Source organism: Carex rostrata, chromosome 20 (genome assembly GCF_964058835.1).
Source record: "Carex rostrata chromosome 20, lpCarRost1.2, whole genome shotgun sequence".
Classification (NCBI taxonomy): domain Eukaryota; kingdom Viridiplantae; phylum Streptophyta; class Magnoliopsida; order Poales; family Cyperaceae; genus Carex; species Carex rostrata.
The window spans coordinates 3,594,241-3,608,579 of record NC_135937.1 but is presented as its reverse complement, the minus strand read 5'-3'; the positions used below and the strand labels follow the sequence as shown (position 1 = coordinate 3,608,579).

Below are 14,339 nucleotides of genomic sequence, written 5' to 3'. Positions count from 1 at the left end.
TTTGCAAATCTAATCAAAATTTTACTACTTTGCAAACAACATATAGCATTTGTGGTAATTCCAATTAATAACAAATATTTTTTGGCCATTTGCATATTATTCTCAACAGTTAACATCAAGATCAAGTTAGGATTATATCATGTTTATTATGGAAAGTTTTCCCCATTCCTATTCTTAATTTGTCTTTTAGATTTTAGCAAAATTTTATAAACAAAATAAGTACCTCATTCAAGACAATCATGTTAAAGTTCTTGCGAACACAAACGCCTTTCTTGGTAAGGTCTATATAATAATTGGTATTTGCAGTTAATTTTGACAGCATTGACATTCCTGCCCCTGGCAACAGATCCTTTGGTGCTTACATTGCACCAGTTCAATGAAGCTCAGGTGAATAGCTCAAATCTTTCTTGTAAATCTTATGAGAGAAGTACCTGATACTTTCATAATTTGACGCAATGGATAAGAATTAGTGAAATCAGCTAACTTCTCTAATGATGCATCAATTATGCATTATAATGACGTATTACAGTACAAGTTTGAATATCCATTTTCTTTTTTTGGGATAATCAATTCAGACCAGGCAAATGGAAACAACTTGATCCTTTTACTTTTAATTTTTGTTGTACCACTATCAAAAATGCATCAATTTTTCTATTCATTTTTGTTGGATTTTGCTGGTCATGTGCCCGATTATTCACAGATAAACAAAAGGATATGGATAAGTTAATGGAAGAGGTACTACAGCAAATGAAGTATTATAACTGCACAATGACTCATGGAAGGCAACAACCACATGTGGAAAACAGTGGGACTGGTACTAAAACTAATACCGGTACCGGTACAGAACCAAGGAGGCTGAGAGAAGTTACTACAACAAGGACACATATCGAGATAGATACTGACATGGAACTTGGGGGTTTGGGGACAAACATTTCTTAGAAATTAAATTATTCCAATCTTTCTTAGAAACCCTTGGCCTTGACATTTATTTTCAGTAGTTTCAAGCAATTAGCATATAACAAGGTTTTGATCAAGTTTGGATTAAAATTACCATTTTGTCCAGAAATGATAAAATTATCGACATAGCAGTGGACGGAAAGCCAAAATGCAAGTATTAGAAGCCCAAAGGAAATCCCTGCTGTGACATCTATAAGGCTTGTGCATCCCAAGGTATATTCTCCCTAATACAAAAAATTGTTGTCAGTTATAATTATGCTCTTTATTGATTTACATAAAGCTTGAATAAATTATTTTAAATTAAAGCCCATAATTACAGTGATAATTATAAATAGGGGAAGATTTCCATCAAAAATCTCTCTATGTAATCTATTAAGTAGGAAGAAAAAAATGTTATAAGCGCAAACACAAACACAAACACACACACAAGGAAAAAATAGTAGTACCAGCATCCTCCTATGCTCAAATTAGTATAAGGAACGCACTACAGACCAATTTATGATTTCTCACAAGTCGAGAAAAATCAAGGTGAGTTTCATAAATTCTCTAAACTGGGAAAAAAAAGGAAAAATAAGTACCGTTGTTCTGGACATTAACTGCCATGCCACCCAATACCTCTTTTCATTCTTCCTCTGAGCTTCCTATCTAACATAACATTTATGATGGGTTTGATGGGATATTTCTATAAATGTTTTAATTTAATATATCTGCCTAAAATTCTCTAGATTATCAATTCGGCATGACTCATGCTGCTTTTTTCCAACCACATGGAGACCACCTGCTTCAATTACCTTGCAAAAAAGAAAAAGAAACAATTTAAATTAACTTCTGCTCTAAATGAAGACATAATATAAGTAACTTTCCTCGGTTGCTATTTTAATCCTAGATTTCTTCTTTGCCAATTTGTTTGTTTTCCCTTTGCAAAACTTCTACAAAAGGATGCCAATCGTACCAAACAAAATCGATTTTCTGCTTAAAAAAAAATTAAATGAAAGAATAATGAAACTAAAACTAACAAATTACATTAATTAAAGTCTCTAGGCAAGCAACTTGAAATTTTTTGAATGAACTCTCCCAATGAGAAAAGGGAAACAAAAAATCAAACAACGATGAAGCATAATGGGGGAAGAAATAAAAGGAAAGGAGAAGTATTGTTTGCCATGGCTGATTTTGCTTTTAGAAACCAATTGGCAATTGGCCATGGAGCATCACAAAGGATGGTCCATTAATCTTATATAACCTTAACAGATTTTTATTGTACTATCTTGAAAGCGGCATAAATGATGTCTTCGTCCTATGGTAAGGCATGATACAAATTTTCTGATAAGCAATCCTACATTTCCTCTATTTTTCCTATCCGATCATCCCTTATTCCTTTCTGATTTTTCCCAAGGCTACTTTTTGAAATGCAGCCAAAACGCAAGATATTTATGCGGACTAAATTGTAACAATCGTCGGCCATCAGCAAATTTGTTTCCCCCTAACTATAGTTTCACCAATCAGATTCTCAATCTAATTTTCATCCACAAATTTATTCTAGCACCAAAACATTAACGCTTATTCAATATAACTTTCCAAAACTAACACCACAGTTCAGTTCAGATTTATCAATTATGATACACAGCTTATGTAACAAGAAATTTAGCACATTTACCAAACCAAAATCTAAAAATTGCAACAAACCTCGTCATAATCCTCTAGAATCTGAAGAATCTTTAGCTCGAGTGTTGTATCGTGCCTCTGCACAAACTTCCAGCCATCTAATTCCTGCACGGCCAAGAAATCCTTCGCCACCTGCTGCATGCATCGCTGGTAGAACCTTGGTGCGTCGCACAATTCCGTAAGCTTGAACACATCAACTGCTTGTCCGGTGTCAGTTTCACAGCCACTGCTGCTTCACAGCTTCTCTTGAGCCATGGTACACGGTATTTGTGTGACATGGCGAGGAGCTAGAGGCAGTGCTGAGACCTTCTCTCTGTCCTTCGTCATTTCAAATTGGGGAGAAAGCAAATAGAGGAGACGTGGAAGGGAAGAGAGGAAAGCAAAAGGAGAAACGTGTATTGGTGGAAGGGAAGAGAGGAAAGCAAAAGGATAGATGGAACTGAAGAAAGGAAAGCAAAAGGAGACAGGCATTCTGGAGAAGAGGTGGAACGGAAGAAAGGAAAGACGCTTATTCAGTGCGTTGGGAAAGGAAAACGGTGGGGAAAAAAGCAGAAAGAGATACAATTTTCATGTGACTTAGCATGTGGCGAGTCAGTTTGTAATTAATTTCAAACTTATACACAAATTGATACATAACATGCATGTATAATATTTTATATTCAACATAATGATTTAGGACTGTTGGATTTGCTTAATGGAAGGCTGAGATTGTCTCTGGACAGATACACCATTCAGTCTCCTTTGTTCCAACGTGCTATTATAGGAGTTCTGATATTGGCCATGCCAGAAAGGCAGAAAAGTAGGGCTTAGTAGGCTAAGAGAATTTGATGCTTAATAAAAATAATTAGAGTCAGACGGTGAATCGGTACCAGAGCCACCCAAATTTGTGCCGGAATCATGTAATGCCTTATTTTTTAGAGGTTGGGGGGACCACAGCTGCAAGTTAGATTGGTGTGAAATGGGGGTCTGACAACACGACCGATAGCCTGGCAGCCACTGCTCGGTAATTTTTAAAAAAAAAGACAACACGACCGATAAGCGTACGATACCGATTGGAAATTTGGAAGTGCCGAATTGGTCCCAGGCTCCCAGCGAAATGGGAATGCGTATCCTCTGCATTAACTCAAAAAGGAATCTTTTGAGTTAATTAAATTTCAATTATCTGATTTTAAAGGGAGCCAATTTGATCTCTGCCTATGATGTATGGATTTTTTTAATATTAGTGTAGATTTAGGCCGTACGAATCTTAAAACATATTGGATGGTCAGGATATATTAACTCAAAAGATTCCCTTTTGAATTAATACAGAGGATACGAATTTGCGATATGGCAGGTAATAAACCCACATCACTGCAGATCCGTTCAATTTGCGATATGGCAGATACGAATTTGCGATATGGCAGTAAAAATTTTACGGAGAAATGGAATGGGAACCTTTGATATTTCACTATAGCGTTCGGTAGCCGCTTTTTTGCTCAAAATCACCCATCAATTTTCCTCCAATCTTTTCCGTCTACGTTCAAATTGGTAAGAAAAACAAAATTCAGTCGGACTCAATTTTCGTTTTCCCAAATTGCACGGCGTGCTACTTAATCGGGAAATTATGTTATAACACTTCTCATTCAAGAAAATTTTTTTTTTTACAAAATAATAATTAATCGGAAAATTATGTTATATTTAATTTATTTATTTAATTGAATTATTTATAATTTATTAAAAAAGAAAATTGTATAGTACCAAATATTTTAGAAAGAAAAATATAATTTTCCACAATTCATCTCACGGTACAACCGAACACTTATTTCAGCATATTCCCATAATTATTTCTGTGCATACTAATGGTTTCCCGCTTTTTAAAAAGTGAATTCACATCTCATCCGGTGTAATCCCGTGACATCCGAACACACCCTTAGTTAGTCCGTATCCCCCCAGGTATCTGAGATGCAATTAATAAAATTGGACAGCCCAGATTAATTCCATTCAGACTAAATTCAATTCGGTAGCTGTTGAGGACCTTGAAGCTATAGGGGGGCTGCTTTGAAATTCGTGCCAAGTGAAATGAATGATCCAGATTCACCACTTGCAACTCAGGTACCTGGGGGTGATGCGGATTCTCAATTAGTGGCCAATCCGATTGGACAGGACAGTCTCAGAAAAAAAAAGGTTAAGGACAAATAAAAGAACACCAATTATATAAATTTTAAATTTTAAATATAGAGGACTAGAGTCTAGAGGAGTCTAATCCCGATATTTCTTTTTGGCTTATCCTGATCTCATTTTTTTTTACATTCGTAAATTGAGTTTCAAATAATAAATCTGAAATGCTGCTTATTAATGTAATTTGAGTTTCGTAATTTTATTTTTAACGCTATGCATTTTCGGCAAAAATGAAATATGTTTACTTATTAATCACAACAAAGTCCTCGATCTCTTAGTTTTTTTTTTTTATCTCGTGTAAAACAAATTCTAAATGTTCTATTTTTTTTACGCGAATGCATTACTTTGAAACGAAAAAAATAAAATCAGTTTTTCGAATGATAAGCAAAATATGGTCTTAATGAAACCCGGAAAACAAAAATATTATATCTACTCTATTGTCAGTGTTACAAAAGATTTTTTTTTTGTGAAATTGTCAGTGAACTTTTATTCAAACAACGATATAGTAGAGAGTACTTATCACATTTGTAGAAAGAAAACGTAGAAGTACACATTAGCAACATACGAGCTAACTAAAAACAATCTTCCATGCTTATATTAATTGACTAGCTTACCAGTGGACCTTGTGGTTTTCTTTCTGCTTAACATAGATGTATTGAAGATCAGTAGTAAAAGATCTGAAAATTGCATAGACTAACACTATACTTGGAGACGAGGCCAAGCTGAGCTGTCCATATTGGCTTATTACGTTTAGGAAGTACGTGGCACCCAAATCCGAAGCTAGCACGAGTCATAAACACAACACTCATGTTCACATTGCTAGAGTTTGTTTCGTACTTGTAGTATTGTTCACATTGATTGAGTATCTATTCACACTGGCGGGAGTATCCGTACTAACATGACGATATGAAGTTATGATATCGCCAAATGGAAGTTGAAGCTGACAACAGACAACATCTAACTCGTTGATTAGAGGAACCATTGTTAGAGGGATGGTCACCTGAGCAATGAGAATATCGCGGTGAAAGGAGGAAGATTAGAGAAAAGAAATGTAACATATGAGCAAAAAATAAACAATACGAATGGGCGATAATAGAGGAAGAGAAGATGAGAGGTAGGAGGGAAAAGAGAGCACCATTGTTACTAGAGATAGAACTAGAAATCTTAATAAGGGGCTAAAATTTAAAATGAACAATATGTGAGAGATGAGATTTAAACTCAAGTCTCAACACAAACAAAATAGAGTTCTAACCACTATAACATTTGATATTTTATGAGAGGGAGTTGGACTATATAAATAGTTACAAAAAATTCAACTAAATTTTAATTACATAATTACAACTGTGATTCTGTGAATGTATAGGAAAGCTGCCCCTTATCATGATCAGTACCATTACTAAAAAAAAAACTAAGGGAAACAAAAAATATATAAAAAAAGAACGGCGGAACGTCAAGCGGAGTGAAGGAGCGGCGGCCAGATCTGAACTTTAGATGCCTAACACCTTGTTTGGATGGAGAGTAAAGGAAGAGAGGGGAGGTGAAGAATAAAAGGGAATGGAATGAAATAGAAAAAGAAGATTAACGCATTTAACCTTCATTTTTGGATGATTAATGAGAAAAAATAAATTTAACTTTCTTTTTCGTCTTATTTTTTGTTTGGTTAATTAAAATTTAGATAATTAATGTGAATTTGGTGGCTGTTGTAGGTTTGTGAGAAAGAAATTTGAATGAGAATTATATATGTAAGATATAGGATTGAGAATTTGTATCATTTTCTCTAAAAATATTTCCATCCGTTTCATTTTATATTGAAAGAAAAATCAATTTTATTAATTATAATTATGCGAGATCAAATATTTCCTGTTCTATACTTCTGTTATAATTTTGTTAACCAAACACAATTGAATTTTTTTTTTTTTTCCTATCCATTCCCTTCCTCTACTCTTCATCCAAATCAGGGTAAGAGTAGGGCCTGTTCGGCAGAGCTTTTGGAAAAGGAAAAAGAAATAGGAATAAAAAAATTTGAACTGCATTTTACTATTTACGTGAAAAAAAATTTCAATCTTAGTAAATTTTGTTTTTTTTTTCACATAAACAACAACCTTAACTTTTTTTCCGAACAGACTCTAAAGTAGCAATGCCACCGCATCTTTCAAAAATAAAAACATGCTGTCCCTTCAAGTTAGAACAGGAGAAGCATCAAATTACGGTACCGAAGAAAATAATGTGATTATGTGAGTAATGCCAATCTCCTCTTCCAAATTCATCTTTGAAGATCCATTATCTGCTTTTTGACTCCTCCCTCCATCTTTTCTTTCTTTAGACTTACAGAAAAAAGTTGTGAGTGAGAAATAAATAAGTAAAAAAAATCAAACATTGACGACCCAGACGAAACAATTAGTGCACCCTTCAAACTTTTAACTCGTGACAAAGAAATCTCTGACCGTTTAATTTTTTATTATTATCCTCACACACTTTCAATATATAACAACTAGCCTCCCAGTCCATTCTGTTAAATTCAATTAACACCTTCATTATTGTGGATAAATGTCGAAATTATCCATCCAGTTTATATTTCTTGAAGTTAATTTAATAATTTAGAAATAATAAATATTAACTGAACTATGTTTCTAGTATTATACCAAGTACAATATATAATATTTTGAACAAAATATAAAATTTATGGACGAAATCCAACATATACAATTTTTAATTAGTTATATGTATTGTAAATTTGTCCATATTGAAAAGGAAGTATCGACTTTTTTTTTTGATATAGAAAGGTAGATCTAGCCTACTAATTTTTATTTATTTGTTTTTAAAGGATTTTCGTTTGGGTTTCAAACTTATGATTTTCCACATCAAAGGATTTGTGAAACATAAAATTACTAATAAGAATTTTTTTGCGTTGTTAATGGTATTTTGATTATTTGACTTATAATTATCAGTCAGGTGAAATTGATTATTGGATGGAGAGGTTATCAACTGTTGAACGTTCACGGTAGGGGGGGAAATGATGATAAATGCCAGAATTAACAGTTCATAACGCTGATAGCCACACACACAAAAAAAAAAAATTCTAGTGAGCTCTGAAAGCAATACTGAGAGCAAATTATCACAAGTTGGAGACTAAGAATTAGACCGATTTGTTTAAATTGGACCTGGAATTAAGTACTTTGGTCTTGATTATTGATGTGAAAGAGTCAAAGAGAAGGATTATAATACCTTATGTTTTTCATACTTCGTTATACTTCATGTTTTATATTTTTAATTTTAAAGTCTAAACTATCGATCTGAATTGCTCAACATGATATTCATACTAAAATATGCTTTGAGATGAAATTTTATAATTTTCGAAAAAAATTTACTATTTTTTAAGATAGATACAAAATCATTGTTTTTTGAATAGTTTAGAAACACTAATTTTGTATCTATCTTAAGACAAACAAAGAATAGTGGGTTAGTGCTAGTCTTGCTCCATCAAAATATCGAATAGCTCAAAAGAATAGTACTATTCTCGGATTAGTGTTATTTTTGCTCCATCCAAACACACCCTAATAAAGAATAGCAAATTTTTTTCAAAAATTATAAAATTTCATCCTCAAATATATTTTAGTATGGATATCATGTTGAATGGTTCGAATTAATAGTTTGAATTTTAAAAACGAAAATATAAAATATGAGATATAATAAGTTATGAAAGGTACGAGGTATTGGAACCCTTCTCTATATAAAGTAGTAATACTTAAGTGGTAATCTAAGAAAGGCATATTTTGCTCATTACACAATTTTTGAACCAAATATACTTCATTTCCCAACCAACTATTTATATTTACGTCTCATTTCTTAAAACAATGAGATTTAAAAAAAAAAAAAAAAATTGTGTGAATCTTAGTATTGTCCTGGACTTCTTGTGGCAATCGTGAGAGATGTTTAATTTTTCGGATGGATAAATAAAGCAGAATATTCAGCCTTTAACTTTTGAAAAGTGAAAATTATTTACTTCGCTCCTTTTAAAAAGTTGCTCGTATATTGGGGGTGTTAAAGGATAAGATAATTTAGATTTGGATCGTACATATATTATTTTATTGAGGGTTCTGCTATGGACCAAATTTTTTTAACACAAATTATGTTGGAACGTACATATCAAACAGTGCTATAGATTTATATCTTCGTTTAAAATTAAAGAGTTGGGCTATGGTGCATTGCAATGTATAGTTTCTTTTATAAATTGGACTGTAAATTACCGGATTCAAAGTCCAAATAACCGATCCAAACCGTTAATCTTGTTCTTCATACTAATATGTATTTGGAGACCAAATTTTATATTTTTTGGAATTTTTTTACTATTTTTTTAGATTTATTGAAAATCGCTGTTTTTTTATGGTCCAGATTTGTCTGAAAACAGCGATTTTCAATAAATCTAAAAAAATAGTAAATTTTTTTCAAAAAATGTAAAATTTGGTCTCCAAACACATATTAATATGAACAACAAGATAAACGGTTTGAATCGGTTATTTGAACTTTAAATCCGGTGATTATTAGTCTAATGTACAAAAATGTCTATACATTGCAATGTATCATAGCCCATCTCAAAATTAAAACAATCAATTCGAATTATTCAATATGATCCTCACATCAGAATATATTTGAAGACTGAATTTTTTATTTTTTTAGAATTATTTATTACACTTTTAGATAGGTAGAAAATTACGTAATTTAAAATTTCTGGACCATTCGAAAATAGTTATTTTCTCTCTATGGAAAAAATATTAAATGTAGTTTTCAAATATATTTTCAGACGAGAATCATATTGAATAGCTTGAATCGACTATTAAACTTTAAAAACATAAATATAAGTTCATAGCCTAAACCAATATACAGATTAATTACAAATTTACCTTAGCATCACTCATAAATAGAATATAATATATCAGTGGTGGTGCCACAGTACATTTGTAATATTAAAAATTATAATATAAGATGAAATGGACTCTTGCTTAATTGTTATTTTATTATCTTTAATCATTTTGAGATGAAACGGAAGGTAAAAATCCTTACAAACTCATGTAGACCAACAATAATCTAGTATCATTATTATTAGTTTCTTAAACAATTACTATTAAAATGTATCAATGCAATTATCTATACCGGAGATTTGTATGTACACTGTTCATTTATAGCTAATAAGTTGTCTTTGTTAATATTTATAAAATCTCAGTCTACATCAATCACTTTTGGAGGTGGATGGCAATTAATTAGCAATAACATTCAATTTGAGTTGCTCAATTCAAATAATTCATCTCCTGGAAAGCAAACATTTCAACTAATATCTACGCGTTTGATTCAAATCAAATAATATAAATCATGAATTCCATCAAGACATGATAACAAATTAATAACTCACAATATGTTGTGGGTAATATATTGTTACATTATTTATGCATTGAACTTTACAATATGTAATTTCTTTTTTTATTTATCACCAAATATGTTTCTCGTTTTGTTATAAAAGGGTTAGTTTTTTGAAAAAGAATTGGTTAATGGGATGGATAATTTTTTTACACTAATTCCTCATATTCCTTTCCCGTTATTTTATAGCAAAGCCAAGTCGAGAGAGCATTTTTTCATTTAAACATAAAAGGCTTGACATCATTTAGACTTTTGCTAAACCCGGAACGGGTAGCACCCGTTTTGCCCGGCCCGTACCCGTTACCCGTGGTACCCGTACCCGTTGCCCGGGTACAAACGGGTAGACGGGTAGACGGGTACGGGTAATAAACGGACCGGAGAACGTGATTTAAAAAATAACCCGTTGTACCCGTACCCGTCTACCCGCCAACCCGTACCCGCCTACCCGTACCCCTATACCCGCCTACCCGTACCCGTACCCGTACCCGTTACCCGTACCCTTTACCCGGTTGCCCGTACCCGTTACCCGTACCCGTTACCCGTTACCCGTACCCGCCAACTTTACCCGTACCCACTTTTGAAATTCAAATTTTGAATTGTACCGCCGGTTCAAGAGGGGCCCGGTCCGGGTCAAATCAAACCCGGCCGGACCCACCCGGGTCACGTCGGTTTTTTTTTTTTTTTTTTTTTTTTTCAAATTTTATTCCCTCTCCAATTTTTTCTTTAAATACACCCCTCTAATCCTCTTCCTCTCCACATTCTAACTCAAATTCTCAAATTCTCAATCCCTCAATCTCAAATTCTCATTTTTCATTATTCTCAATTTTTAAATTTATTTTTAAAAAAATATATAGTTGTAATTTAATTCATTTTACCAATACGCAAACGGAATTAGAGGTTCGCTAAACCCGTTACGGAATTACGAAGGTATCAAAATTACAAAGTTCGGCACCTCCCGCAAGATTTTTCCGCGAAATTTAAAGGTTAGATTTATTTTATGTTAGATTAATTTATTTTTGTAGAGTAATTTAAAATTTGATATTAGATTTATTGTTGTAGATAAATGTATAATTTAAATTGAATGTTAGATTTAGTTTATGATAGATTTGTTAGATTTATTTAATTTATGTTAGATTTGTTAGATTTATTGAATGTTACAATTATTTAATTTATGTTAGATTTGTTAGATGTGATTATGTGAACTTGTGAAATAATTAGATTTATTTTGAATATGTTAGATTTTATTTTTGAAATTCGGATTTATTTTTAATAGGTTAAAAAAATATGTTAGATTCATTTTTGTTAGATTCATTTATTTTTGTAGAGTAATTTAAAATTTGATATTAGATTTATTGTTGTAGATAAATGTATAATTTAAATTGAATGTTAGATTTAGTTTATGATAGATTTGTTAGATTTATTTAATTTATGTTAGATTTGTTAGATTTATTGAATGTTACATTTATTTAATTTATGTTAGATTTGTTAGATGTGATTATGTGAACTTGTGAAATAATTAGATTTATTTTGAATATGTTAGATTTTATTTTTGAAATTCGGATTTATTTTTAATAGGTTAAAAAAATATGTTAGATTCATTTTTGTGAATATGTGAAATATTTTGAATATGTTAGATTTATTTTTGAAAATGATAAATTTATTTTGAATAAGTTATATTTATTTCGAATATGATAGATTTATTATGTGAACTTGTGAAATAATTAGATTTATTTTGAATATGTTAGATTTATTTTTGAATAGGTTAGATTTTATCTTTGTTTTTTCAAATTCTTTTTTTTTTTCTGTTTTTCCTATTTTTTCTGTTTTTTTCCAGATTTTTTTAATTTTATTTTTTTCTGTTTTTTTTAAATAAAGTTGTATTTGAAATTCATTATATAATTAGGTTAGATATATTTGTTGAATATGTTAAGTAATTGTATTTATTTTTGAATATGTTAGATTTATTTTTCAATAGGTTAGATTTTATCATTGTTTTTTCAAATTCTTTTTTTTTTTCTGTTTTTCCTATTTTTTCTGTTTTTTCCAGATTTTTTTAATTTTATTTTTTTCTGTTTTTTTTAAATAAAGTTGTATTTGAAATTCATTATATAACTAGGTTAGATTTATTTGTTGAATATGGTAAGTAATTGTATTTATTTTTTAATATGTTAGATTTATTTTTCAATAGGTTAGATTTTATCTTTGTTTTTTCAAATTCTTTTTTTTTTTCTGTTTTTCCTATTTTTTCTGTTTTTTTCCAGATTTTTTTAATTTTATTTTTTTCTGTTTTTTTTAAATAAAGTTGTATTTGAAATTCATTATATAATTAGGTTAGATATATTTGTTGAATATGTTAAGTAATTGTATTTATTTTTGAATATGTTAGATTTATTAAAAATGTCATCTCATCGTGATTCGGTGCAAGAAGATATCGCGAGAATGTCGGCCGATATTTTTGGCCCCGAAATACCAACTACAAATTATCCACAAGATTATTCACAAAATTATTTTGATAGTTCCTCTCAAATGCCGCCACCTAATTATCCACAACCTCCCCAAAATTATCAAAGAAGAGACCAAATGCTACAAACAAATTATCAACAAAACCCCCAAACGGGTGCACCGTATTATACTTCAAATGATCCAAACACATTCATTCCACAAGAATCACATCAACTACCACCACCGTATGCATATGGAGGCACTTCTTCCGTTGCATCGTCGAGTCAACTCAACCCCCCTATTTCAGGTACTCCTTCGACAAGTGTCACTGAAATTCAAGAAGAAGGTCTCGCTCCTCCTCCGCCAATTGTCCCCCGCCCCCCACAACAACCAGCAGCAAAGAAGGCTAGAAGACCTCCCGAATACAACCAATATTGGTTTGAATGGTATGATGTGACCAAAGATGACGACGGTTACTTGAAAACTCTTTATTGTAAGGTAGACCATTGCAAGAAACCTTATTTTGTTTATAAACAAGCTAGTGGTATGAGTAGCTTTAAAAGACATGTTGATGTGCATATTAGAAAGGGTGAAAACTATAACCCGAATAATACCCCGCAAATTCAAACTCAAATCACCCCGGATGGTACTTTAACCAACCCAAAATTTGATGAAAAAAGAATGCTTAGTGAATTGGCCCGGTACATAACCCACAAAGCCCAACCAATCAGTATGGGTGGTTGCACAGCCTTTGCCCGGTTGGTCATTCGGGGGTGTGCTCAACCAATGTACAAGAGGATGCATCATAGAAAGTTGGTTGGTGAAATAAAAAAACAGTTTACAACCATAAAAGATGACCTCAAAGGTACATTTGCATATCAATCCAACAAGGTCTCAATTACCTCCGATATATGGACTGCTGGTAAACATGGCCTTGGGTACTCTTGTATTACTGGGCATTGGATCGATGATCAGTGGGTATTACAAAAGAGGATATTAAGTTTTCGAGTGTTAGATTCCCCGCACACCGCAAATGTAATTTTTAAATCTATTATTGAGGTTTTACAAGAGTATAACCTTAAGAGGGATATGGCTAACAAGGTTTTTTCAATATCTTTCGATAATGCTAGCAACAACATTGCTTCCATTGAAATTTTTAAACGGTCACTAAACCCGATTATGAATGGTGAAATGTTTCACCAAAAGTGTGCTTGTCATATACTTAACCTCGTCGTGAAGGCGGGACTTAAAACAGAAGCCATAAAATTATTGATAGTTAAATTTAAGGATGCCCTCAACCACATTGTTTCAAACCATGAAAGAAGACAAGAGTTTGCGAAGTTGTGCGTAACCTATCGAGTAAGCAAGTTGAAAGTACCTTGGGATATAGATACCCGTTGGAACTCAACCTATAGGATGTTGAACCGATGCCTTCCTTATAAAGCTGTCATAGGGGAGTTTTTGAGGGGATCCACCCCTCAGGCAATGCAATTGGAACTCACCGTCGGGGAATGGGACCAACTAGAAAGGCTTTCAACATTTCTAGGAACCTTTTTTGAAGCAACCGTCAAACTATCCTGCTCGTATTCACCGACGGCATTTGAGTTGTTGGGGCAAATCTATCAAATTTCCAAGGTTTATCGTATTTTGGAACAAGCAGAAACCCACGATAAATCTCTCACACCGATTGTAGAGGCCATGAAACTAAA

The 14,339-nt window shown here is 32.2% G+C and overlaps 1 long non-coding RNA gene across 1 annotated transcript; it reads right to left on the bottom strand.

Moving 5' to 3' along the window:
- LOC144572609 (uncharacterized) lies at positions 1-2,056 on the bottom strand. The gene is made up of 2 exons (XR_013517760.1): positions 1,052-2,056; positions 1-437 (listed from the first exon to the last, which is right to left on the bottom strand). It is a non-coding gene; the product is annotated as an uncharacterized LOC144572609 (long non-coding RNA).
- Positions 2,057-14,339: the final 12,283 nt, after the last annotated feature.